The 23,310-nt window shown below is 42.6% G+C and overlaps 1 protein-coding gene across 2 annotated transcripts in view; it reads left to right on the top strand.

The window, feature by feature from the left end:
- The window catches only part of LOC143804786 (dihydroxyacetone phosphate acyltransferase-like), a 236,278-nt gene that overhangs the window by 35,320 nt on the left and 177,648 nt on the right, over positions 1–23,310 (top strand). The window lies entirely within an intron of this gene.

Here is a 23,310-nt window from a genome sequence, read left to right as displayed (position 1 = left end):
GTATTCTGCCTATAATTTGCCTGAGAAAGTGCTCCTTAAATGCTTAATCCTTAAATAAAATGAATAATAATGAACAGCAATGTCAAATTGACGATGCTGTGCACATTTCCCATTTATGTCCCGTCTTTTAACTCTTCAATTGTCGGAAATCTAATGCGGTTAAAATAAGCAACTTGCCCACTTTCTATACTTGAAAGGAGAAAATAAAAGATGCCATTGGCGGAGCTGCTGAAAGAATATCAGGAAAAACGTTTTCTTGAAGTGGATTCACCTTGGGAAACTCATTAAGTGCACTGGTGTCTAAAAGACGATACGTGCACATAGCCATTGAGGTGTTTTTGGAGGAGTTTTTAATTTTCTGAAGCAGTTTTGGAAGAGTTTTTTTTTGTTTCAGATACTTTTTTTTGCAGGCTTCTGATTCAACAGTGCCTAGTTTGGAGCAGATTCCTTTAGGGGGACACTTCAAAGAAGTAAAATGTACTTTATTGTTTCCTTCCAAGCAATTTTCAAAACCCAAAGCTGAAAAAAATGCATAAAAGACTGAACATATAAACAGTAAAGTGTTTTTAGAAATAGAAATGAATAGGATGTGTGTTTCAAGTGTTTTGGGGAACTTTTTTTGTGTAGCAGACCTCCAAAGACTCCTAAAGACCCTCTGTTCACATACCCTCATAATTCTTTTATAAGTATAGATACCTCATAATTTATGCTCTGCTAGTGCATTTTAGTGCATTTTAACCCTTTAATGTCTTAGCTCTTTTTCTGTATTCTGTATACAAAAAATAAACTCTTGTTACATGACATTTTATTGGATTAGAATAGCAGGAGGAGCAGAGGAATTACTGTATTTTTCACTTTGTAAGACACACTTTTTTTTCACCCAAATTTTGGGGGGAATGGGGGTGCATCTTACAATGCGGATATACCGCTTACTGTTGCAGGCTGGGATGAGGGGATGTCCGCTGCTGCTGCCCAGGGTGTCCACCGCTGCCCAGGGTGTCCGCCGCTGCGGGGGGCTCTGCCGACATTTCGTGAAAGGCCAGAGTGCCCTGGCAGTTCCATGATTTCCTCCTGTGCTGTGGTTTCTAGAAAATGGCTGCCGGAGGCAGCGCATACGCAGATGGAGATCTCGGGACCAAGATCTCGAGAGATGAGATCTCAGCGCTGAAATCTCATCTCCCAAGATCTTGGTGATGAGATCTCCATCTGCACATGCGCCACCTCCCAGCTGCCATTTTCCCGAAGTTTACCTCACAGGAAAGCATGGACGAACTGCCGGGGGGCTCTGGCAGATCACAGAATGTCGGTAGAGACCCCCCACAGCAGCGGCGACACCAGCATCACCGGAGACACCCCTGCAGCACAGTAGCCCCCACCACAGCACAGGAGCCCCCCCACAGCACAGGAGCCCCCTGCAGCACAGGACACCTGCACACCCCCTCATCCCAGCCTGCGGCCTGCAGCAACGCTCCACTCCTGCCTCTTCCAGCAGCGACCCTGGGACCCCGCTTCACCGCAGCCACCACCCCAGTAAGCAATAAGATGCATGGATTATAAGAAGCACCACCATTTTATTAAAAAAAGTTTTTTCCTATTCTTCTCAAAATTTGGGGTGCGTCTTATAATCCAGAGCGTCTTACAAAGCGAAAAATATGGTAAGTAGCATGAAGGCAGAAGATAAAGAGGTATCGACACATGAACAACGGTGAAGGAGGGCTTACAACTCGAAAGTGCACAGCACAGCTCCATCAACTGTATAGTGGTTACAAATGGATCAGTAGGGGTGGATCTGCAGTATACAACTGAATATACAATGAATGGAGTTGTGCTGTGCAGCTCCACAACTGATCACTTTCAGCTGCTGTTAGTATCGGAAAGATCTGATAGGTGGCGGTGCCAGGTGTCACACTCCCATTAATCAGTTATTGATGACCTATCCTAATGTTTGACGGTCAATATAAATTACTGGAGAACCCCTTTAACTGAGAATCCAACAAAAGACATCTGTTAATTTTTTGACTATTCTAGGTCAATAGGAATTTTTCTTTACAGGCCATCTTTAAAACATTGCATAAGGCATACAAACAGTGGAATGTAAAAGTTTGTGCACCCTTGGTCAAAATTACTGTTATTGTGATCAGTTAAGCAAGTTGAAGATTAAATGATCTCGAACAGGCCTAAAGTTAAAGATTACACATTTCCTTTGTATTTTAGGCCAAAAAATAAAGAATAATTATATATAAATATACAGTACAGACCAAAAGTTTGGACACACCTTCTCATTTAAAGATTTTTCTGTATTTTCATGACTATGAAAATTGTACATTCACACTGAAGGCATCAAAACTATGAATTAATACATGTGGAATTATATACTTAACAAAAAAATGTGAAACAACTGAAATATTGTCTTATATTCTAGGTTCTTCAAAGTAGCCACCGTTTGCTTTGATGACTACTTTGCACACTCTTGGCATTCTCTTGATGAGCTTCAAGAGCCATTCTCTTGATGAGCTTCAAGAGGTAGTCACCGGGAATGGTTTTTACTTCACAGGTGTGCCCTGTCAGGTTTAAAAAGTGGGTTTTATTGCCTTATAAATGGTGTTGGGACCATCAGTTGTGTTGTGCAGAAGTCTGGTGGATACACAGCTGATAGTCCTACTGAATAGACTGTTAGAATTTGTATTATGGCAATAAAAAAACAGCTAAGTAAAGAAAAACAAGTGGCCATCATTACTTTAAGAAATGAAGGTCAGTCAGTCCGAAAAATTGGGAAAACTTTAAAAGTGTCCCCAAGTGCAGTGGCAAAAACCATCAAGCGCTACAAAGAAACTGGCTCACATGAGGACCGCCCCAGGAAAGGAAGACCAAGAGTCACCTCTACTTCTGAGGATAAGTTTATCCGAGTCACCAGCCTCAGAAATCGCAGGTTAACAGCAGCTCAGATTAGAGACCAGGTCAATGCCACACAGAGTTCTAGCAGCAGACACATCTCTACAACAACTGTTAAGAGGAGACTTTGTGCAGCAGGCCTTCATGGTAAAATAGCTGCTAGGAAACCACTGCTAAGGACAGGCAACAAGCAGAAGAGACTTGTTTGGGCTAAAGAACACAAGGAATGGACATTAGACCAGTGGAAATCTGTGCTTTGGTCTGATGAATCCAAATTTCAGATCTTTGGTTCCAACCACCGTGTCTTTGTGCGACGCAGAAAAGGTGAGCGGATGGACTCCACATGCCTGGTTCCCACCGTGAAGCATGGAGAAGGAGGTGTGATGGTGTGTGGATACTTTGCTGGTGACACTGTTGTTGATTTATTCAAAATTGAAGGCATACTGAACCAGCATGGCTACCACAGCATCTTGCAGCGGCATGCTATTCATTTTGGTTTGCGTTTAGTTGGACTATTTATTTTTCAACAGGACAATGACCCCAAACACAGCTCCAGGCTGTGTAAGGGCTATTTGACCAAGAAGGAGAGTGATGTGGTGCTAAACCAGATGACCTGACCTCCACAGTCACCAGACCTGAACCCAATCGAGATGGTTTGGGGTGAGCTGGACTGCAGAGTGAAGGCAAAAGGGCCAACAAGTGCTACCCATCTCTGGGAGCTCCTTCAAGATTGTTGGAAGACCATTCCTGGTGACTACCTCTTGAACCTCATCAAGAGAATGTCAAGATTGTGCAAAGCAGTCATCAAAGCAAAAGGTGGCTACTTTGAAGAACCTAGAATATAAGACATAATTTCAGTTGTTTCACACTTTTTTGTTAAGCATATAATTCCACATGTGTTAATTCATAGCTTTGATGCCTTCAGTGTGACTGTACAATTTTCATAGTCATGAAAAGAAAATACAGAAAAATCTTAAAATGAGAAGGTGTGTCCAAACTTTTGGTCTGCACTGTGTATATGTGTGTATATACACTCACCGGCCACTTTATTAAGTACACCATGCTAGTAACGGGTTGGACCCCCTTTTGCCTTCAGAACTGCCTCAATTCTTCGTGGCATAGATTCAACAAGGTGCTGGAAGCATTCCTCAGAGATTTTGGTCCATATTGACATGATGGCATCACACAGTTGCCGCAGATTTGTCGGCTCCACATCCCAAAGATGCTCCATACAAGGCAGGATGGATCCATGCTTTCATGTTGTTTACGCCAAATTCTGATCCTACCATCCGAATGTCGCAGCAGAAATCGAGACTCATCAGACCAAGCAACGTTTTTCCAATCTTCTACTGTCCAATTTCGATGAGCTTGTACAAATTGTAGCCTCAGTTTCCTGTTCTTAGCTGAAAGGAGTGGTACCCGGTGTGGTCTTCTGCTGCTGTAGCCCATCTGCCTCAAAGTTCGACGCACTGTGCGTTCAGAGATGCTCTTAGGCCTACCTTGGTTGTAACGGGTGGCGATTTGAGTCACTGTTGCCTTTCTATCAGCTCGAACCAGTCTGCCCATTCTCCTCTGACCTCTGGCATCAACAAGGCATTTCCGCCCACAGAACTGCCGCTCACTGGATTTTTTTTCTTTTTCAGACCATTCTCTGTAAACCCTAGAGATGGTTGTGCGTGAAAATCCCAGTAGATCAGCAGTTTCTGAAATACTCAGACCAGCCCTTCTGGCACCAACAACCATGCCACATTCAAAGGCACTCAAATCACCTTTCTTCCCCATACTGATGCTCGGTTTGAACTGCAGGAGATTGTCTTGACCATGTCTACATGCCTAAATGCAAGGAGTTGCCGCCATGTGATTGGCTGATTAGAAATTAAGTGTTAACAAGAAGTTGGACAGGTGTACCTAATAAAGTGGCCAGTGAGTGTGTATATATATATATATATATATATATATATATATATATATATATATATATATGTGTGTGTGTGTGTGTATGTATTTATATATATATATATATATATATATATATATATGTATGTGCATATATATATATATATATATGTATATATATGTGTATATATATATATATATATATATATATATATATATATATGCATATATATATATATATATATAAATATATACATATGAAATATCCCAGCTGTAAATCTTTATTCATTACAAAGTGGAATGTGTTGGGAAGAATAGAACCTAAAAATTATCAACATAAATCACAACTAATATCCCATAGAGGTCTGGAGTTGGAATGATGCTCAAAATCAAAGTGGGAAATGAAGTTACAGGCTGATCCATCATCAGTGGAAATGCCTCAAGACAAGGAAATGATGCTCAGTAGTGTGTGTGGCCTCCACGTGCCTGTATGACCTCCCTACAATGCCTGGGCATGCTCCTGATGAGGTGGTGGATGGTCTCCTGAGAGATCTCCTCCTAGACCTGGACTAAAGCATCTGCTAACTCCTGGACAGTCTGGTGCAACATGACGTTGGTGGATGGTGCGAAACATGATGTCCCAGATGTGTTCAATCGGATTCAGGTCTGGGGAATGGGCGGGCCAGTCCATAGCTTCAATGCCTTCATCTTGTAGGAACTGCTGACACACTCCAGCCACATGAGGTCTGGCATTGTCCTGCATTAGGAGGAACCCAGGGCCAACCGCACCAGCATATGTTCTCCCAATGGGTTTGAGGATCTCATCTCGGTACGTAATGGCGGTCAGGCTACCTCTGGCAAGCACATGGAGGGCTGTGCTTTCCTCCAAAGAAATGCCACCCCACACCCTTACTGACCTACTGCCAAACCGGTCATGCTAAAGGATGTTGCAGGCAGCAGATCGCTCTCCACGGTATCTCCAGACGCTGTCACGTCTGTCACATGTACACAGTGTGAACCTGCTTTCATCTGTTAAGTGCACAGTGTGCCAGTGGTGAGTTTGCCAATCCTGGTGTTCTGTGGCAAGTGCCAAGCATCCTGCACAGTGTTGGGCTGTGAGCACAACCCCCATCTGTGGACGTCAGGCACTCAGACCATCCTCATGGAGTCTTTTTCTAACCATTTGTACAGACACATGCACATTTGTGGCCTTCTGGAGGTCATTTTGCATGGCTCTGGCAGGGCTCCTCCTGTTCCTCCTTGCACAAAGGCTGAGGTAGCGGACCTGCTGCTGGGTTGTTGCCTTCCTACGGCCCCCTTCACATCTCCTGATGTACTGGCCTGTCTCCTGGTAGTGCCTCCAGCCTCTGGACACTATGCTGACAGACACAGCAAACCTTCTTGCCACAGCTCACAATGATGTGCTATCCTGGATTAGCTGCACTTCCTGAGCCACTTGTGTGGGTTGTAGAGTAAGTCTCATGCTACCACGAGTGTGAAAGCACAACCAACATTCAAAAGTGACCAAAACATCAGCCAGAAAGCATTGGTACCGAGATGTGGTCTGTGAACCCAACCTGCAGAACCACTCCTTTATTGAGTGTGTCTTGATAATTGTCAATAATTTCCATCTGTTGTCTATTCCATTTGCACAACAGCATGTGAAATTGATTGTCAAACAGTGTTGCTTCCTAAGTGGACAGTATGATTTCACAGAAGTTTGATTTACTTGGAGTCATATTCTGTTTGTGTTTCCTTTATTTTTTGAGCAGTATATATATGCTGAGTGTGTGAGTGTGAGAGTGTGTGAGTGTGTGTGTATGTGTGTATGTCCGGGATTGGCTACAGCCACAAAATTTTGCACAGTCACACATCTGGACCCCGAGAACGTCATAGGCTATGTTGTGAGGAAAAATTTTGACCCCACGTTTTCCAATTCACCAAACAATTTTGCTCCTATCTACATAATGGGGAAAAAGTGAAAGGAAAAGTGTTGGGGGCAAATTGACAGCTGCCAGATGTGAACAAGGGGGACATAAATAATGAGAGCGATGGCGCCCAAGAGTATATACCGTACAGTTGCTAAGGAGGGGTCCCGACATGGGATACTAACCACACACGGGGATATGAACACACACACAACCATATAGGAAATACGGCATCTGTCAGTCACATGACCTGTCTATTATTTGTATGTGTGAGCTAATATATACTGCCGGGGGGAGGGCTTCCTGTTGGCTGGTGATTTATCAGGCTGCCAATTTAGCTTACAAATACTGAGGTAAAAATACTGACCAAATAACGTGTGAACGAGGTCTAATACAGGAGGAGATGACACACAGATATATACTATATACAGGAGGAGATGACACACAGGTATATACTATATACAGGAGGAGATGACATACAGGTATATACTATATACAGGGGAGATGACACACAGATATATACTATATACAGGAGCAGATGACACAGGTATATACTATATACAGGAGGAGATGACTTACAGGTATATACTATATACAGGAGGAGATGACATACAGGTATATACTATATATAGGAGGAGATGACCTACAGGTATATACTATATACAGGAGGAGATGACACATGCATATACTTTATACAGGGGGAGATGACATACAGGTATATACTACATAAAAGAGATGACTCATAGGTATATAGAGGAGGAGATCACATACAGCAGGTATATACTATATACAGGGGAGATGACATACAGGTATATTTTATATACAGGAGATGACATACAGGTATATACTATATAGGAGGAGATGACATACAGGTATATACTATATACAGAAGTGATGACATACAGGTATATACTATATACAGGAGGAGATGACACATAGGTATATACAATATACAGGAGGAGATGACATAAAGCAGGTATATACTATTTACAGAAGAGATGACATACAGTTATATACTATATACAGGGGAGATGACATACAGGTATATACTATATACAGTGTTGTGAACTGTATTTCTTGGCTCCCTCTTGTGATCACTAGCGGTATGACACTTGGATTGTCTTTCTCCAGGTTGGTACCCACCTGGTTCGTTAGGCCTTGGGTGTTCCTATTTAGACTTCCTGGAAACTCAGTCTAGTGCCTGGAATCGATGTAGTCAGTCTATGTCTGTTTGCTCCTGACTCCTGGTCTCCTGCTTTTTGCAAGATAAGCTAAGTCCTGCTTTCTTATTTTTGTTTATTCGCATTGCTGCTATTTTGTTCCAGCCTGCTACAATGTGATTCCTGATTTTTTGCTGGAAGCTCTAGGGGGCTGATATTCTCCCCCCACACCGTTAGTCGGTGCGGGGGTTCTTGGATATTCAGCGTGGATATTTTTGTAGGGTTTTTGCTGACCGCATTAGTTCTCTTCCTATTTTCTGCTATTAATTAGTGGGCCTCTCTTTGCTAAATCTAGTTCATACTTACGTTTGTCTTTTCTTCTTACCTCACCGTTATTATTTGTGGGGGGCTTGTATCATAACTTTGGGGTTCTTTCTCTTGAGGCAAGCAAGGTCTTATTTTCTCTGAAAGGGTTAGTTAGTTCTCCGGCTGGTGCGAGACGTCTAGAATCAACGTAGGTACGTTCCCTGGCTACTTCTAGTTGTTGCGCTAGGATCAGATATACGGTCAGCCAAGTTACCACCTCCCTATGAGCTGGTTTTTGTGTTTGCGGACTTAGCTGGAACTTCTGAGATCCTCTACCACTAGGATCATAACAGTATTCCAGGCCATAAAGTGAATATTTAATGCATTGCAGAAGCGGGATTAAAAGAAAAGAAGTTCAGAGTTTGTTTTTTTTTCTTCTTCCCCTTTTTCCTCTGAGTGGCTTGAAGCTCTGCTGCAGACATGAATGTTCAGACTCTGATTACTAGTGTGGATCAGCTTGCTGCACGAGTGCAGGGCATTCAGGATTTTGTTACTAGTACTCCTATGTCAGAGCCTAAGTTACCTATTCCTGAGCTTTTCTCTGGTGATCGATTTAAATTTAGGAATTTTAGGAATAATTGTAAATTGTTTCTATCTTTGAGACCTCGTTCTTCTGGAGACTCAGCTCAGCAAGTTAAAATTGTTATCTCTTTCTTGCGTGGTGACCCTCAGGATTGGGCTTTTTCATTGGCGCCAGGAGATCCGGCATTGGCAAATATTGATGCGTTTTTTCTGGCGCTCGGATTGCTTTATGAGGAGCCCAATCTTGAAATTCAGGCAGAAAAAGCGTTGCTGACTATCTCTCAGGGCCAGGATGAGGCTGAAGTGTATTGCCAAAAATTTCGGAAATGGTCTGTGCTCACTCAATGGAATGAGTGTGCTCTGGCCGCAAATTTCAGAAATGGCCTTTCTGAAGCCATTAAGAATGTGATGGTGGGTTTTACCATTCCTACAAGTCTGAGTGATTCTATGGCTCTGGCCATTCAGATAGATCGGCGTTTGCGGGAGCGCAAATCTGCTAATCCTCTGGCAGTGTTGTCTGAACAGACACCTGACTCAATGTTATGTGATAGAATTCAGACTAGAACTGAACGACAAAATCATAGACGTCAGAATGGGTTGTGTTTTTACTGTGGTGATTCTACACATGTTATCTCAGCATGCTCTAAACGCCTAACAAAGATGGTTAGTCCTGTCACCATTGGTAATTTGCATCCTAAGTTTATTTTGTCTGTAACTCTAATTTGCTCATTGTCTTCCTACCCTGTTATGGCATTTGTGGATTCAGGTGCAGCCCTGAGTCTTATGGACTTGTCGTTTGCCAAGCGCTGTGGTTTTGTCCTGGAGCCTTTAAAAAATCCCATTCCTCTTAGAGGAATTGATGCTACGCCATTGGCGGAGAATAAACCGCAGTATTGGACACAAGTGACCATGTGCATGACTCCTGAACATCGGGAGGTGATTCGTTTTCTTGTTCTGCATAAAATGCATGATTTGGTCGTTTTAGGTCTGCCATGGTTACAGACCCATAATCCAGTCTTGGATTGGAAGGCAATGTCTGTGTCAAGTTGGGGTTGTCAGGGAATTCATTGTGATTCCCTGTCGGTGTCTATTGCTTCTTCTACTCCTTCTGAAGTTCCGGAGTATTTGATGGACTATCAGGATGTATTTAGTGAGTCCGGTTCCAGTGCCCTTCCTCCTCATAGGGACTGTGACTGCGCTATAGATTTGATTCCTGGTAGTAAATTTCCTAAGGGACGATTATTTAATCTATCTGTACCTGAACATGCCGCAATGCGTTCTTATATAAAGGAGTCTTTGGAGAAAGGACATATTCGTCCATCCTCTTCCCCTCTTGGTGCGGGATTCTTTTTTGTAGCCAAAAAAGACGGGTCTTTGAGACCTTGTATAGACTATCGGCTTCTGAATAAAATCACGGTCAAATTTCACTATCCGTTGCCACTATTGTCGGACTTGTTTGCTCGGATTAAGGGTGCCAAGTGGTTCACCAAGATAGATCTTCGTGGTGCATACAACCTTGTGCGCATTAAGCAAGGAGATGAATGGAAAACAGCGTTTAATACGCCCAAAGGCCATTTTGAGTACTTGGTGATGCCTTTTGGGCTCTCTAATGCTCCTTCAGTGTTTCAGTCCTTTATGCATGACATCTTCCGGAAGTATCTAGATAAATTTATGATTGTTTATCTGGATGATATTCTGGTTTTTTCTGATGATTGGGATTCTCATGTAAAGCAAGTCAGGATGGTGTTTCAGGTTTTGCGTGATAATGCTTTGTTTGTGAAGGGCTCAAAGTGTCTCTTTGGAGTGCAGAAGGTTTCCTTTCTGGGTTTCATTTTCTCCCCTTCTACAGTGGAGATGGACCCAGTCAAGGTCCGAGCTATTCATGATTGGACTCAACCCACGTCTGTTAAGAGTCTTCAGAAGTTCTTGGGTTTTGCTAATTTCTACCGTCGTTTTATTGCTAATTTCTCTAGCATTGTTAAACCTTTGACGGATATGACCAAGAAAGGCTCTGATGTGGCTAATTGGGCTCCGGCAGCCGTGGAGGCTTTCCGGGAGCTGAAGCGTCGGTTTACTTCGGCGCCTGTTTTGTGCCAGCCTGATGTTTCACTTCCCTTTCAGGTTGAAGTGGACGCTTCTGAGATCGGTGCAGGGGCTGTTTTGTCGCAGAAAGGCCCTGGTTGCTCTGTGATGAGACCTTGTGCTTTTTTTTCTAGGAAATTTTCGCCTGCGGAGCGGAACTATGATGTTGGTAATCGGGAGTTGTTGGCCATGAAGTGGGCATTTGAGGAGTGGCGTCATTTGCTCGAGGGAGCTAAGCATCGTGTGGTGGTCTTGACTGATCACAAAAATTTGATGTATCTCGAGTCTGCTAAGCGCTTGAATCCTAGACAGGCTCGTTGGTCGCTGTTTTTCTCCCGTTTTGTCTTTGTGGTCTCATACCTGCCTGGTTCGAAGAATGTGAAGGCTGATGCTCTTTCTAGGAGTTTTGTGCCTGACTCTCCGGGAGTCTCAGAGCCAGCTGGTATTCTTAAAGAGGGAATAATCTTGTCGGCCATTTCTCCTGATTTGCGACGTGTGCTGCAGAGATTTCAGGCTGGTAGACCTGACCCTTGCCCACCTGATAGACTGTTTGTTCCTGATAAATGGACCAGCAGAGTTATCTCCGAGGTTCATTCCTCAGTGTTGGCAGGGCATCCTGGGATTTTTGGTACCAGAGATTTGGTAGCTAGGTCCTTTTGGTGGCCTTCCTTGTCGCGGGATGTGCGTTCTTTTGTGCAGTCCTGTGGGATTTGTGCTCGGGCTAAGCCTTGCTGTTCCCGTGCCAGCGGGTTGCTTTTGCCCTTGCCCGTCCCGAAGAGGCCATGGACACACATTTCCATGGATTTAATTTCAGATCTTCCGGTGTCCCAGGGAATGTCTGTCATCTGGGTGGTGTGTGATCGCTTTTCCAAGATGGTCCATTTGGTGCCCTTGCCTAAGTTGCCTTTCTCTTCCGATCTGGTTCCTTTGTTCTTTCAGAATGTGGTTCGTTTGCATGGCATTCCTGAGAATATCGTGTCTGACAGAGGATCCCAGTTTGTGTCCAGGTTCTGGCGATCTTTTTGTGCTAAGATGGGCATTGATTTGTCGTTCTCATCTGCCTTTCATCCTCAGACTAATGGCCAAACTGGGCGAACTAATCAGACGCTGGAGGCTTATTTGAGATGTTTTGTTTCTGCGGATCAGGACGATTGGGTGACCTTCTTGCCATTGGCTGAGTTTGCCCTCAATAATCGGTCTAGTTCCGCTACTTTGGTTTCGCCATTTTTCTGCAACTCTGGTTTTCATCCTCGTTTTTCCTCGGGTCATGTTGAATCTTCTGACTGTCCTGGGGTGGATTCCGTGGTGGATAGGTTGCAGCGGATTTGGAATCATGTGGTGGACAACTTGAAATTGTCACAGGAGAAGGCTCAGCGTTTTGCCAACCGCCGCCGCGGTGTGGGTCCCCGACTTCGTGTTGGGGATTTGGTTTGGTTGTCTTCTCGGTATGGCCCTCTGAAGGTTTCCTCTCCTAAGTTTAAGCCTCGCTTTATTGGTCCTTATTAAATTTTGGAAGTCCTTAATCCGGTGTCTTTTCGTTTGGATCTTCCGGTGTCGTTTGCCATTCACAATGTGTTCCATAGGTCTTTGTTGCGGCGGTACGTTGTGCCTGTGGTTCCTGCTGTTGACCCTCCTGCTCCGGTCTTGGTTGAGGGCGAGTTGGAGTACGTGGTGGAGAAGATCTTGGATTCTCGTCTCTCTAGACGGAGGCTTCAGTATCTGGTCAAGTGGAAGGGCTATGGTCAGGAGGATAATTCCTGGGTGGTCGCCTCTGATGTTCATGCGGCCGATTTGGTTCGTGCCTTTCACGCTGCTCATCCTGATTGCCCTGGTGGTCTTGGTGAGGGTTCGGTGACCCCTCCTTAAAGGGGGGGTACTGTTGTGAACTGTATTTATTGGCTCCCTCTTGTGATCACTAGCGGTATGACACTTGGATTGTCTTTCTCCAGGTTGGTACCCACCTGGTTCGTTAGGCCTTGGGTGTTCCTATTTAGACTTCCTGGAAACTCAGTCTAGTGCCTGGAATCGATGTAGTCAGTCTATGTCTGTTTGCTCCTGACTCCTGGTCTCCTGCTTTTTGCAAGATAAGCTAAGTCCTGCTTTCTTATTTTTGTTTATTCGCATTGCTGCTATTTTGTTCCAACCTGTTACAATGTGATTCCTGATTTTTTGCTGGAAGCTCTAGGGGGCTGATATTCTCCCCCCACACCGTTAGTCGGTGCGGGGGTTCTTGGATATTCAGCGTGGATATTTTTGTAGGGTTTTTGCTGACCGCATTAGTTCTCTTCCTATTTTCTGCTATTAATTAGTGGGCCTCTCTTTGCTAAATCTAGTTCATACTTACGTTTGTCTTTTCTTCTTACCTCACCGTTATTATTTGTGGGGGGCTTGTATCATAACTTTGGGGTTCTTTCTCTTGAGGCAAGCGAGGTCTTATTTTCTCTGAAAGGGTTAGTTAGTTCTCCGGCTGGTGCGAGACGTCTAGAATCAACGTAGGTACGTTCCCTGGCTACTTCTAGTTGTTGCGCTAGGATCAGATATACGGTCAGCCAAGTTACTACCTCCCTATGAGCTGGTTTTTGTGTTTGCGGACTTAGCTGGAACTTCTGAGATCCTCTACCACTAGGATCATAACAATACAGGAGATGACATGCAGGTGTATACTATATATAAGGGAGATGACAATCATGTATTTACTGAGGGGAAAATGAGGAGTGAGGTGAAAATGAGAGGTGTGAGGTGAAAATGAAAAGGTGTGAGTGCAAAATGAGAGGAGTGAGGGAAAATAGTGGAGTGATCGGAAAATGACAGATGTGAGGTCGAAATGACTAGTGTTAGGGGTGAATGAGAGGTTTGAGGGAGAAAGTGAGAAATGTGAGGGGGAAAATGAAAGATGTGAGGGGGAAAATGAGAGGTGTGATGGGAAAATAAGAGAAGTAAGGTGCTATAACTAACCACAGATATTTACTATGCCCAGGCAACGCCAGGCTCTTCAGCTAGTATATACAGTATATATATATATATATATATATATATATATATATATATATATATATATATACCCTATATACTCAAGTATAAGCCGAGAAAGCCAAGATTTGGCACGGTCCCTGCAGGTCCCTGGCTTCCCGGTGCTGCAGCTTCTAACTGTACTGAGCGGTCACATGGTACCGCTCATTACAGTAATGAATATGCGGCTCCACCTCCCATAGGGGTGGAGCCGCATATTCATTACTGTAATGAGCGGTAACGGTGACCGCTCAGTACAATAAGAAGCTGCGGCGCTGGGGAAACAGGGACTGCAGCGCGCCAGGAGCAGGTGAGTATAACGGGGAGGGGAGCGCATTGCTGTGCGATATTCACCTGATCCTCGTTCTGGCGCCGCTCCGTCTTCAGCATCTTCTGCAGTGACGCTCAGAGCAGAAGACGCTGAAGATGGAGTGGCGCCGGAACGAAGTCAGGTGAATATTGAAAGTGCCGGGGGCCTGAGCGACGAGAGGTGAGTATGTAATTTTTTTTTTTTTATCGCAGCAACAGCAAATGGGGCGAGTGTCTGTATGGAGCCATAATCAACGTTTGTGCAGCACTATATGGCGCAAATATCTTTATGGAGCATCTTATGGGTCCATAATCAACGTTTGTGCAGCACTATATGGCGCAAATATCTGTATGGAGCATCTTATGGGGCCACATTCAACGTTTGTACAGCACTATATGGCGCAAACATCTTTATGGAGCATCTTATGGGGCCATAATCAACGATTGTGCAGCACTATATGGGGCAAATATCTTTATGGAGCATCTTATGGGGCCATAATTAACATTTGTGTAGCATTATATGGGGCAAATATCTTTTATGGAGCATCTGATGGGGCCATTATTAACCTTTATGCAGGATTATATGGGGCATATTTTAATATGAAGCATCTTATGGGGCCATCATGAACTGTATGGAGCATTATATGGGGCTCCTGATTCAATATGGATATTCAAAAACACTTAACCTACTGATGTCTGAATTAATTTTACTTTTATTGGTATCTATTTTTACTTTTGACATTTACCAGTAGCTGCTGAATTTTCCACCCTAGGCTTATACTTGTGTCATTAAGTTTTCCCAGTTTTTTGTGTCAAAATTAGGGGGGTCGGCTTATACTTGGGTCGGCTTATACTCGAGTATATCGGTGTGTATATATATATATATATATATATATATATATATATATATATATATATATATATATAATATATATGGTTTGGACAAAAGTTTGGACACACCTTCACTGCAGAGTGAAGGCAAAAGGGCCAAGTGGTAAGCATCTGTGGGAACTCCTTCAAGATTGTTGGAAGACCATTCCCTGTGACTACCTCTTGAAGCTCATCAAGAGAATGCCAAGAGTGTGCAAAGCAGTCATCAAAGCAAAAGGTGGCTACTTCGAAGAACCTAGAATATAAAACATAATTTCAGTTGTTTCACACTTTTTTGTTAAGTATATAATTCCACATGTGTTAATTCATAGTTTTGATGCCTTCAGTGTGAATGTACAATTTTCATAGTCATGAAAATACAGAAAAATCTTTAAATGAGAAGTCCATAAAAATCAAGAAAAAAGCTGAATGGCACTAAGAAACAGGTAAGTACTCACTGTTTGAGCGGGTTTAGCAGAGTCAACAACCCCACCAATCGGTAATCCACGGAATATGGCGTGCTTGCTTGAAGAAACATATGTGGAAATCCAAATAGGAAAGAAAGTAGCAGCACCGCACAAATCTTCCGATAAAAAAAAAAACCTTTGTCCTTTATTTCAACAACGTTCTGTGGACATGGTTACAGAGGGCAGTATATATGCAGAGCAAGCTGGTTAGGTTAATGGAATACGGCCGTTTCGTTTGTCAAACGCTTCAATGGGTCCAGATGAAACAGATGGTATGTCATTTCCTTTTAAACGTCATCACATGACCTCATAAAATTAAAATAATTAAAACATGCAAAACACATGAGCAAAACATATAAAAACAACCACCAACATTGTGTTTTGTTGATTATGTCACCAATTCACATAAATATCAAAAACATTTTTTCCAAAAACATATATTAAACAGGCATAGAAAAAGAAATAGAAAATCATAAGAAACACAAAAAGTCCAACCTCTCATTAAGACCTATGGGGCCCTGCGCTTTAGATTTAATAATCCATTTAGCTTCCTGACATAGGAGAATTTTATTATGGTCCACCCCCCACCCCCCATTTTTGGGTGGTTTAACCACTTCTAACCCTGCAAATCGTAGGCAATGGGGATCGGAACCATGTACCTCCTGGATATGTTTTATAAACCGCGGCGAGCCTTTTCCTGCGGAGATGGAATTGAAGTGTTCCCGGAATCTTATGAACATAGATCTTATGGTTTTCCCAAAATAAAAAAATAAGCATGGGCAAAAAATAATATAGACCACAAATTTGGTTCTGCAAGTGATTAAATCAAGAACCCGATGTTGGATATGTCCAACTTTTATAGATGTCCCTATTAGATGATATCTACAAAAATTAAAATTTTCACATCTATAATTACCTTTGGGGGTACCCGCAGTAAGCCAATTGCTGTTTTGTATAATCTCTATGCGATTACGTACCAATAGGTCAGAAAGATTATTTGTGCGTTTATAAGCGAATCTAGGTTTAACTACTCCAGACTTGGTTAAATCATTATCGGACTCAAGGGCATGCCAATTTTTACGGATCGAGGCATGAATTATTCTGTCCACCGGGGTATACTTAAAACTGAAATTGAATTTTTTTTTAATGAGGTGTTATATAGGAATGCTTTTTTTTGTTTAATCTATCAAATAACAACTCTTTTTGTGTGATATGACTCACTTGTAGCTCAGCGTCATTCAAGAGTTCTATTGGGTAGCCCCTATCATTAAATGAGAAGGTGTGTCCAAACTTTTGGTCTGTACTGTATGTATATATAGTTTTAAAAATTCAAAATTTACAAGAAGTAATATGGGCAGATGCAAAAGTTTGGACACCCTGTATGGCTAGTACCTAGTAGCATCTCCTTTGGAAAATGTCACAGCTTGTAAACTATTTTTGTAGCCTGACAAGAGTCTTTCAATTCTTCATTGGAAATTTCTTCCAGTTCTGTGAGATTCCTGGGTCATCTTGAAAACACTGCATAATGTTCTGTTCAAAATAGTAGTGCGCACAGTCGTGGGAGCCACCACGTAAGTTCTCTCTCTGCAATTCTGGCCCTAGCAGAGGTCACCGAATTTTTGCTGTAGGCTGCAAATCTCTCTCTGACGAAGTGTATCAAATTGAGCCTCCAATGCACCAACTGGTCCTATCCCAACCTGAGGCCATAATCCCAGTCGACCTCAGTTCCGTAGAGGATTACTGGAAGTGATGGCCCTGCTCACAATCACTGTCCTTTCACAGCCGCAGGTACGTCCCGCCTGTTGCAGACTCTTCACGGACCTTCTCGGCTTTATCATCAATGGAAGTCTCTCAGGATTAGATCAGAGTGGACCAGGTCCTGGCACCTGGCAGGCGACGTCTAATCTCTTGAGCTTTACTGCCGTGGGGCACGGATCCTGGTCCCGACTAGCCCAGGCGTAACTTTGAGTCCCCCTGTGCGGAATCTGGGCTTTGACAGGTTATGACTGAGACTTTGCTGTTTTAGGCTTTCCCTGAGGCCTGTTATGCTGGCCTCAGCGACATCCCTGGAGCTTGTCTGCTCCGCTCTCTTTTCTGGCGTCAAATCTGCCTGCGGTTTGGCATACAGGGCTTTTATATCCAGGAAGTTCTTCCTCTGGGTCACCTGATCAGGTCCAGCATCCGAAGTCGCTCCCCCTGCAAATCTTCCAGCACCATTTGATTCCACTGGTTTTCGCCTGGCCAGCAGATGGTAGTCTCTCCTTTATAACACGTGGTCAAAATTGTTGGTACCCACAGTTTAATGACAGAAAAACCCACAATGGTCACAGAAATAACTTGAATCTGACAAAAGTAATAATAAATAAAAAATATTCAGAGATTTCATTTCTTCTTATTACATTTGCATCAAGTTGAAATTTCATGGAATCCATTCTTCCTTCTACCTGTGAAATATTCCCTGTGCAAATGGCCGCCAACACAACCCCAAAAGATGATTAATCCAGGCCCATGCTTAATGGTTGGTGAGACGCTCTTTTCCTGAAATTTTGTGCTACTTTTTTTCCACACATACTTTTGATCATTGTGGCCAAAGAGTTCTATTTTAACCTCATCGGTAGTGTTGAGCGATACCTTCTGATATTCAAAAGTATCGGTATCAGATTGGATCGGCCGATATCCAAAAAATATCGGATATCGCCGATACCGATACCCGATACCAATACAAGTCAATGGGACACAAATATCGGAAGCTATCATGGATGGTTCCCAGGGTCTGAAGGAGAGGAAACTCTCTTTCAGGCCCTGGGATCCATATTCATGTAAAAAATAAAGAATAAAAATAAAAAATATGGATATACTCACCCCTCCGACGGACCCTGGCTCTCACCGGTGCAAGCGTCTGCCTCCGTTCCTAAGAATGCAGTGAGTGAAGGACCTTCGGTGACGTCGCAGTCACATGAGCGGTCACGTGAGCAGTCGCTCACGTTATTCTTTATTTTTTACATGAATATGGATCCCAGGGCCTGAAGGAGAGTCTCCACTCCTCCAGACCCTGGGAACCATACGCACCGCACACACCTGGGAACTTATAGGAACTTCCGATTCCGATTTCCGATATCACAAAAATATCGGAACTCGGTATCGGAATTCCGATACAGCGAATATCGGCCGATACCCGATATTTGCAGTATCGGAATGCTCAACACTACTCATCGGTCTACAGTACTTGTTTCCAGAAAGCATCAGGCTTGTTTAGATGTTCTTTTGCTTACTTCTGACACTGAATTTTTTGATGAGTATGCAGGAGAGGTTTTCTTCTGAAGACTCTTTACATGAAGGCCATATTTGTGCAGGTCTCTCTGAACAGTAGAACAATTTACCACAGCTACAAAGTCTGCTAAATCTTTCTGAAGGTCTTTTGCAGTCAAGTGGGGTTCTGATTTGCCTCTCTAGCAATCCTACAAGCAGCTCTCACTGAATTTTGCTTGGTCTTCCAGACCTTATCTTGACCTCCACTGTTGCTGTTAACTGACATTTCTTAATTACACTTTGACCTGAGGAAAGGGCAACTTGAAAACACTTTACTATCTACCTATAGCCTTTTTCTGCTTTGTGGGCCTCCACCATTTTCATTTTCAGAGTGCTAGGCAACTGCTTACAAGAACCCATGGTTTTTGTTTTTGGCACAAGGTTAGAGAAGGATGGGTTTTTATAAAGCTGGAAAATTGGCATCATCTGGCCTTTCCTAATGATGATAGTGAACAAGCTATAACCCTAACATGCTAATTAAGGTCTGAAACCTTAGTCAAAGTTAACTGAGCACACAAATCTCCAAGGGTGACTAAACTTTTACATCAGCCCATTTCCATTTTTGTATTTTTAAAAAATAAAAAATTACAATATATATATTTTTTGCCTAGAATACAAAGTAAATGTGTAATCTTTTACTTTAAACCTTTTAGAGATTATTTAATCTTCAACTTGCTTAACTTTTCACAAGAGCCGTAATTTTGACAAGGGGTGCCCAAACTTTTCCATGCCACAGTATATCTGTATTAAATTTACACACATGCACACACATATGTAAACCCTCCAATTCCAGTTTGTGTAGTTGGACTTCAATCCTTAACTATAACATTCTAGATGTACAAAGCAGGGTTGCCTCTCTTTATTGCGTGTGTTGTGTGTGTATATATAATATAAAATACTGAAATATCTGTTACACCACAGCTTCACACAATCACTCGTACTGGATGAAGACATGCTACTCATCATTACATACTCAAAAGCGATAGAACACAATGTGATTAATGTAGTTAAGATTTAACATAGTATCAAAATTACAACACGTCAACAGTAAATGACAGCCTTGTGCTTACACAGGTATAGTAACATCCAGAAACTGACAAATAATTTACTTCTGCAACAATTTGTGTGTCATTAGATGAACTTGAGGGCATAGTTTGTGTAACTTCATTCACATTAAACTTTGCCCTTGTGATCTGGCACTGAAAATATCTGAACAGATCCGCTCTTAGTTCCTAAGGAACAGTGAGCACGGCGGCGATAGCATTCGGATGTCAGCTCTGGGTGAGATCTGACACCCCGCAGCAATGCCCACGATCAGAGCTGGGACCGATCTCGGGCATTTAACCCCTCTGATGCCTCTATCAGTAGTGACAGCGGTATAGAGGAGCATCACGCAGGGAATCGGTTCCCTGCGCACTTCCATCAGGACAACGCAATGCAATCACGTTGTCCTGATGGTCTCCATGGAGACCCTCAGCCCCAAGATGCTGTGGGGTCCTTCCAGGTCCTGTAGGGAAGGTGGCTTGTGAGCGCCTGCTGGGAGCAGGCACCAGCTTGCCTCCTTCCCTGCATGTCAGACCCTGATGTGATACTCTGCAGTGCAGAGAATCAGATCAGCGATCTGACACTATACAGTGATCCTGGGACAATGTAAAAAAATAAAATTAAAAAGTGTAAAAATATTTTTTTTTAAATCCCTAAATGAAGAAAATTTTTTTTCCCAATAAATACATTTATTTATGTAAATACCAGAAAACAATAAAAGTACACATATTTGGTATCACCGTGTCTGTAGCAACCCGCTCTATAAAACTGTCTCACTAGTTAACCCCTTCAGTGAACAGCATAAAAAAATAAATTAAAAAACAGGCAAAAAACAATGCTTTATCATCATACTGCCGACCAAAAAGTGTAATAAAACGCAATAAAAAGACAGATGTAAATAATAATGGTACCACTGAAAACATCATCTTGTCCCATAAAAAACAAGCCGCCATACAGCTCCATCAGCAGAAAAATAAAAAAGTTCTAGCTCTCAGAATGAAGCGATACAAAAATAATTGTTTTTTCTATAAAATAATTTTTATTGTGTAAAAGCGGCAAAACATAATTAGCGATATAAATGAGGTATCGCTGTAATCATACTGACCTGAACAATAGAGCTTTCTTACCAGTTTTACAACAGGCGGAACGGTATAAAAAAAAATTCCTGAATTGCTGTTTTTTGTTCATTCTGGCAACCAAAAATCAGAATAGAAAGCGATCAAAAAATGTCATGTGCCCAAAAATGGTACCAATAAAAATGTCAGCTCGCCAGCAAAAAACAAGCCATCGCATAACTCTGTCGGCCAAAATATGAAAAATTTATAGCTCTCAAAATGTGGTGATGCGAAAACTAGTTTTCGCAATAAAAAGTGTCTTTTAGTGTCTGACAGCAGCCAACATAAAAACCCAACATGAATCTGGTATCACTGTAATCGCACTGACCCGAAGAATAAAGTCGCCTAATCACTTTTACTGCACGAGGAATTGTGTAAAAAATAAATAATACCAATTCTTCACGTGCTGTTGATTTTTTTTTTTTTTCATTCTGCCTACCAAAGATTGCAGTAAGGCTCTGCACTCATTTATCCTGCGCTGAATGAAACAGGGGTTTCTGTGTAAATCTCTGAAATACGTGATTCAGACAGAACCCCCGGTTGAAGATTCCCTGTAAAGAGGCAGATGGAGGCACTGTGGACACTGTCTGAGCTGTGATCCAGCGGTGTCCATCTTTTTAGGATTGCATAAAAGTGCCGTCGGCCACAGTTTTGTGCACTTCTGAAAAGGTCACCGCTGAACAGAGCCCAGGCGGAGTGAATGGATCCCTCGGGGGTTTCATCTGAATCACGTCACTCAGAGATTTAGATGGAAACCCCAAAGTAAGAGCTCAGAGTAGAGTGCCGGATAAATGTGATACCAAACGTTATGTAAAATGTTCCCAATGTTTTTCAATCCACAAAAAAAGCAAGCCCTCACTCAGATCTGTCATCTATTAACAGAAATATAGGGGGATTCCATGTTGCTGGTAGCACAAAGACTCTGGAAAAGTGAAATGTCTCCTCATCCACCAAAAGAAATTCAGCAAATCCTGTGCTCCAAAATCCAAATGCCCCTCATTTCTGAGCCCCAGTGTGCCTAAACCACATATTGCGTCCATGTTTGGCATTTCTGAAGCGATGAGAACCCGCCTAACTTACGGATGCATGCCTCCAGAAGCACAGGTTGGGCATAACGTACTGGTCACTGCAACGTACTGGTCTCTACAGCGTACTGATCACGGCAGTTTTCAATTTTCACTCAGCAACATTCATTGCTGCTTGTTTCTGGAAGATAACGATGGAGTCAAAATCATCACTACACCTATTGATAAATTCCCCAAAAGATATAATTTCCAAAATGGGGTCACTTGAGAGGGGATTCTGCTCCTCTAGCAATTAGTGCTCTGTATATGGAGCCCACAAACTGTTCTAGGAAAATCTGTGGTCCAGGAGGCAAATAGTGGTCTGTTCCTCCCAAGTCTCTCCTTATGGCTAAGTGGTACTGTAGAGCCACATATGGGGTATTTCCATGTTCAGTAGAAATTGTGGGACCAGTTTTGGTTCTGTTTTTACCCAGTTCTTGTGTGAAAATGTAAAATCTGGGGCTAAAACAAATTTTTGGTCGTAAAAATTTAGTTATTTTGTCTTCACTGCCCAATGGTATAACAATCTGTGACACACCCATGGTGTCAATATGATCACTGCACCCCTGGATGAATTCATTGAGAGGTGTAGTTTATTAAATGGGGTCACTTATGGGGGGTTCTGCTGTTCTAGCACTGTATGGGCAGTGTGTCATGGCACCTGCAAGCCATAACAGTAAAATCTGGCGCTCCTTGCATTCTGAGCTTTGCACTGTGCCTGAAAAATATTTCCTGATTACATGTAAGGTATTGGCGCACTCAGGGAAAAATGGATCTTAGTTTGTTGTAAAAAAAATCCTATTAGCCCTTAGAAAAATTAGAAACTTGGGGCTAAAACAATTTTATTGATAAAAACATAAGTTACTCTTTCTTCACCACTCAGTGGTATAAAACTCTGTGAGGCACATGTGGTGTCAATATGGTCACTGCATCCCTAAATGAATTCATTGGGGAGTGTAGTTTGTAAAATGAGTTCACATATAGGAGTTTTCTCTTGTTCGGGCACCTCAGGGGCTCTGCCAATCTGACATGGCACCCTCAAGCCATTCCAGCAAAAGCTGAACTCCAATATGGCGCCTCTTCCCTTCTGAGATTTGCACTGTGCCTCAAAAGTAGTATTCCCCCACATATGGGGTATTGGCGTACTCAGGTAAAATTGTACAACAAATTGTGGAGCAATTTCTCATGTTTCCCTTATGAAAATGCAAAATTTGGGGTTAAAATAACATTTTTGTGAGGAAAATGTGGTTTTATTATTTTCACGGCTCAACGTTATA

The sequence above is a fragment of the Ranitomeya variabilis genome, chromosome 2, assembly GCF_051348905.1.
Source record: "Ranitomeya variabilis isolate aRanVar5 chromosome 2, aRanVar5.hap1, whole genome shotgun sequence".
Classification (NCBI taxonomy): Eukaryota; Metazoa; Chordata; class Amphibia; order Anura; family Dendrobatidae; genus Ranitomeya; species Ranitomeya variabilis.
This window is presented reverse-complemented; position numbering and strand designations above follow the sequence as displayed.